Below are 5959 nucleotides of genomic sequence, written 5' to 3'. Positions count from 1 at the left end.
AAAAAGATTTAAATTTTATATTGAAAGTCTACCAGTACTTCCTATTCTGAACTTTTTAGTGTTATAAAAGTCTCTTCATTTCTTCTGTAAGGCAATTATCCTTCAATAAGAAATGAATTTTAAAAAGTCTCTTCATCTCCAAATTATGAAAAATTTATTTTCTATTATAATTTTATAATAATAAAACCATTATTATTTTATGGTTTATTTTCAATATGAACTTTTGATGATGTTTCTGGATTTTATTTTTATATAAAAAATGAGATTTTGATCCATGCATACTTTTTCCAGATGGCTAGCCAGTGTTTTTTACCACCATTTATTGAATAATCCATCTTCTATTGATTTGAAAAATATTACTTTTATAATAAACTTATTCCCATATATATTTGGAACTGTATGCCAGTTTTATAGTCTTTATGTCCATGATCAAGTCCATCTAATCTTATTGCTTTAACAACTGGAACTTTAAAAATACCTGGTTAAGTCAGTTTTGTGTATTCTCTCTCTCTCTCTCTCTCTCTCTCTCTCTCTATATGATATCTATATGTATATATATGTGTATATATAGGCTTCCCTGATGGCTCAGATGGTAAAGCGTCTGCCTGCAATTAGGGAGACCTGGGTTCGATCCCTGGGTCTGGAAGATCCCCTGGAGAAGGAAATGGCAACCCATTCCAGTACTCTTGCTTGTAAAATCCCATGGACAGAGAAGCCTGGTAGGTTACAGTCCATGGGATTGCAAAGAGTCAGACATGACTGAGCTACTTCATATGGTCATGTGTGTGTGTGTGTGTATATATATATAAAATAAATGTCTTTTTTATAAACAAAGAACTTTACAAAACAATGCTTTAAAAAAAATAAAAACTGCTGCCTATAGGAGGGAAGAAAGGAAGATCAGGAGGGAGGGAAGGAAGAAGAGGAAGGGAAGGTAGAAAGAGGAAGGGAGGAGAGAGAGAAGAAAAAGAGTAAGAAAGGGAAGGATTCTTTTTCTGTGATTAAGGCAATGAGTGTGGAAAGCACTGCTTTTAGCTGGTCTATATCAGAAGTACTAACTAAAACTGACTTAAAGCAAAATGAAAACAAGGGAAGGAAGACAAATGTCCTTTAAGTTGCAATATAATGTTGAGGAATTGGCACAGTTCTTCCCTGAAGAAAATTGTCCCTTCTGAAAATAAAGGAGCTAAAGTTTTATGTAAGAGTGTAGAAGGAAAAAAAGGATTATACCACAAAAGAGAGTCATTTGGGAGGTCAGGCCTCTTCCCAGGAGCCAGATGCTCTGGACCAGTGGCAATTCCATTACTTATTGACCAGCCCTGAAGTGTTTGGATGGAAATGTCATTCTGCAGACAAGTGTGGGGCACACATCTAGATTCTCACCTCCAGTGAATGCCATGGAGACCCAAGCTTGCCCGAGCTCCTGGAGGCTCATTGTGTGCAGCCAGGGGCCCAGGATTGTGGGAACAAGTCAAGAGTGGAGAGGGGCCCACAGTTCTGTTAGCACAGCCAAACAGAACTGAACTCCACGTTTGAATAATTTGCTCAGCAAGCAACCTCACAACTCATTCCCTGAACACTGTTTTATCTTCTGAAATGATGAAGGGTAATCTTTCCTCTCTGGCTTATTTACTTCTAACTCAAAAATGTCAAAACTGAATGCATTTAATAAGCAACAAGTCCCTACTGTGTAGCACAGGGAACTATATTCAAAATCCTATGATAATTCATAATGGAAAAGAATATATATATATAAAAATCTCTTTCTGGTAAAGCAGAAATTAACACAACATTGTAAACCAACTACATTTCAAAAAAACAACCCCTCCAAACAATGCATTTCCCCTCTGTGTGAAATGGAGACTTCTTGGGGTGAGTTGGACATAGTGAAGACTTTGATTAGTAACATGGTCATGATTCTCTGACAGTTAGTTATTAAGGGGAAGATATACTTAGAAGGAAAGTCCTTTTGATGTGGGATCAGAAGATCTGGGTTGAGATTCAGCTCTACTACTTAATAGTTGTGACTGTGGACAAGTCATGAATTGAGTCTGTTTCCTCATCAATAAAAAGGCATTACAGAGCCTGCTTTGCCTGCTTCCCATGCCCAGAGTGAAAGCATTCACTTAGCAAATTTATGTTGAGTGCCAACTGTGTGCCAGGTACAGTGGTTAGACACTGGGGCTACCACAGCTAAATGGGACAGACAGGGTGTAGGTCCTTATGGAGCTTATAGTCTGGAGGAAAGTCATATTAAACAGGTGCTGTGATGTGCTCAGTCACATCCTACGTTTTGCGACCCCATGGGCTGTAGCCCACCAGGCTCTGTCCATGGAAATGTTCAGGCAAGAATACTGGAGTGGGTTGCCGTTTCTTACTCCAGGGGATCTTCCTGACCCACGTCTCTTGAGTCTTCTGCATTGGCAGGTGGATTATTCCCAGACACCACCTGGGAACTCCCATGTTAAATGGGTAGCCAGAGGTAAAAGAGGAGAGTAATTACTATGGGGAGCACAGAGTACGTTAAAGCATGGAGTTTCACAAAACTGAAGAAATGTGAATGGTGAAAAATTCTGTTAACAGTTTTCCGTGAGTTGGGATAAGAAAGGACTTTAACTTTCTAAGTTATGTATTTATATATTATTTAAGTATTTTACTTTTGTAAATTACTTTTTTACTTATAAAAATAGACATTAAAATTAAAATTGGAAAAAAGAACAGTATTTAAATGTTCTCAAGAGTATGAAAATACTTGGTTTTGGGTGTGAGTTTTCATGTTGCGATTTATTTTTTGCTCCATGACTTGAGGAAGATAAAGGATGAAGTATTTCAACAGAAATCAGGACTGCTGCTGCTGCTGCTAAGTCGCTTCAGTTGTGTCTGACTCTCTGCGACGCCATAGACGGCAGCCCACCAGGCTCCCCCATCCCTGGGATTCTCCAGGCAAGAGTACTGGAGTGGGTTGCCATTTCCTTCTCCAATTCATGAAAGTGAAAAGTGAAAGTGAAGTCACTCAGTCGAGTCCGACTCTTAGCGACCCCGTGGACTGCAGCCTACCAGGCTCCTCTGTCCATGGGATTTTCCAGGCAAGAGTACTGGAGTGGGGTGCCATTGCCTTCTCCTATGCAGCCCCTTAGCTTAAGATCTGCCAGCGACAGCAAATGTAAGGGTATCCTCTGGCAGCAAGGATACCCCCATGGACTGAAGGAAGTGTTTTCTGAAGACCTCACAGCATCCTTCCATAATAGTCCTACATCAAGACTGGCAAGGTCTGACACAACAGGAGTGACAGTGAGTGAAATGAAATCAGCAAAAGGGATGGCAAAGATGATAGGGGCTGCTGCTGCTAAGTTGCTTCAGTCATGTCCGACTCTGTGCGACCCCATATATGGCAGCCCACCAGGCTCCCCCGTCCCTGGGATTCTCCAGGCAAGAACACTGGAGTGGGTTGCCATTTCCTTCTCCAAGGCATGAAAGTGAAAAGTGAAAGTGAAGTCGCTCAGTCGTGTCCAACTCTTCGTGACCCCATGGATTGCAGCCCACCAGGCTCCTCAGTCCATGGGATTTTCCAGGCAAGGGTACTGGAGTGGGGTGCCATTGCCTTCTCCGGATGATTGGGGCAGCAGACCACAAATCCAGTGGCCATTTTTCATAGAGAACTGGTGGGGACTCTGAGGGCTGGACTTGGGGCCTTCTTCCCTGTTCATTAAGTGTCTTCTTCATTAGTAGAAAAGTTCTGCAAGGTCAGCGTGCACAATGCAGAACTCCTCACGCCCTGTATTCCTGGTCGGCGCTCGCTGCTCTGTGGTCAGCCTTTGTCAGAGGCATAGAGCTCACAAGCCACAGCTCTTTGTTTTAAAATGAGAAAGCCAGGGCTTTCCCCCTCCTTTATTTTCTTTTTCTGGCTCTGAATAGGTCTGTGCGTACACAGCAGATGGCTTTCTGACGAGGCTCAAATTCATCCCATCTTTGGGGAAAAAAAACTACAGCAAGAAGGACTGCTATTCCAATCTGATAAGGTTTTCTATTTTCAGCTAGAAAAATGAGTGTCTGTAAGTAGAAAAGGAAAAAAATTAATAGGAGAGTGAAAGGAACAAAAGCAGTCAGTACTTAACCCGAGACATGGATTTAGGGAGTTTTCAGTTGTGGAGCTCTTTTCCGCCTCCACACATGGTTCTCACCGGTAGCTTGGAAGCCACTTGGAAGATAGTTCCAAATAGGAAATATATGCCCGAAGGTGGGTATGCATCAGCTTCAGGACAGTGGTTACATCTGAGGAAGGCTGGGAGGGACCAGAACCAGAAAGAGTTAAAAAAGGAGCGTCTACTTTCTACAAGTTTTTTCCCTTTAAGACATTTTTTCCTTCAAAAAATAAATGTGTCCTTTCCTCACTCCTTCTCCCCACTAGTAACCACTAGTTCTCTTTATCTCTGATTCTGCTTCTTTTTTGTTATAACCACTAGTTTGTTGTATTTTTTAGATTTCAGATATAAGTGATATTATACAGTACTTGTTTTTGTCTGATTTAATGCCCTCCAAACAAAAAAAAAAGATGTCCTTTTCATTATAGGGGACTTGAATGCAAAAGTAGGAAGTCAAGAAACACCTGGAGTAACAGGCAAATTTGGCCTTGGAATATGGAATGAAGCAGGGCAAAGACTAATAGAATTTTGCCAAGAAAATGCACTGGTCATAGCAAACACCCTCTTCCAACAACACAGGAGAAGACTCTACACATGGACATCACCAGATGGTCAACACCATCACACAGATTGATTATATTTTTTGCAGCCAAAGATGGAGAAGCTCTATACAGTCAGCAAAAACAAGACCAAGAGCTGACTGTAGCTCAGATCATGAACTCCTTATTGCCAAATTCAGACTTAAATTGAAGAAAGTGGGGAAAACCACTAGACCATTCAGGTATGACCTAAATCAAATCCCTTATGATTATACAGTGGAAGTGAGAAATAGATTTAAGGGCCTAGATCTGATAGATAGAGTGCCTGACGGACTATGGAATGAGGTTCGTGACATTGTACAGGAGACAGGGATCAAGACCATTCCCATAGAAAAGAAATGCAAAAAAGCAAAATGGCTGTCTGGGGAGGCCTTACAAATAGCTGTGAAAAGAAGAGAAGCGAAAAGCAAAGGAGAAAAGGAAAGATATAAACATCTGAATGCAGAGTTCCAAAGAATAGCAAGAAGAGATAAGAAAGCCTTCTTCAGCGACCAATGCAAAAAAATAGAGGAAAACAACAGAATGGGAAAGACTAGGGATCTCTTCAAGAAAATCAGAGATACCAAGGGAACATTTCATGCAAAGATGGGCTCGATAAAGGACAGAAATGGTATGGACCTAACAGAAGCAGAAGATATTAAGAAGAGATGACAAGAATACACAGAAGAACTGTACAAAAAAAAATCTTCACAACCCAGATAATCACGATGGTGTGATCACTGACCTAGAGTCAGACATCCTGGAATGTAAAGTCAAGTGGGCCTTAGAAAGCATCACTACGAACAAAGCTAGTGGAGGTGATGGAATTCCAGTTGAGCTATTCCAAATCCTGAAAGATGATGCTGTGAAAGTGCTGCACTCAATATGCCAGCAAATTTGGAAAACTCGGCAGTGGCCACAGGACTGGAAAAGGTCAGTTTTCATTCCAATCCCAAAGAAAGGCAATGCCAAAGAATGCTCAAACTACCGCACAATTGCACTCATCTCACACGCTAGTAAAGTAATGCTCAAAATTCTCCAAGCTAGGCTTCAGCAATATGTGAACCGTGAACTTCCTGATGTTCAAGCTGGTTTTAGAAAAGGCAGAGGAACCAGAGATCAAATTGCCAACATCCGCTGGATCATGGAAAAAGCAAGAGAGTTCCAGAAAAGCATCTATTTCTGCTTTATTGACTATTCCAAAGCCTTTGACTGTGTGGATCACAAGAAACTGTGGAA

The sequence above is a fragment of the Bos indicus genome, chromosome 3 (genome assembly GCF_029378745.1).
Source record: "Bos indicus isolate NIAB-ARS_2022 breed Sahiwal x Tharparkar chromosome 3, NIAB-ARS_B.indTharparkar_mat_pri_1.0, whole genome shotgun sequence".
Classification (NCBI taxonomy): domain Eukaryota; kingdom Metazoa; phylum Chordata; class Mammalia; order Artiodactyla; family Bovidae; genus Bos; species Bos indicus.
Note: the sequence above shows the minus strand (reverse complement) of the source record.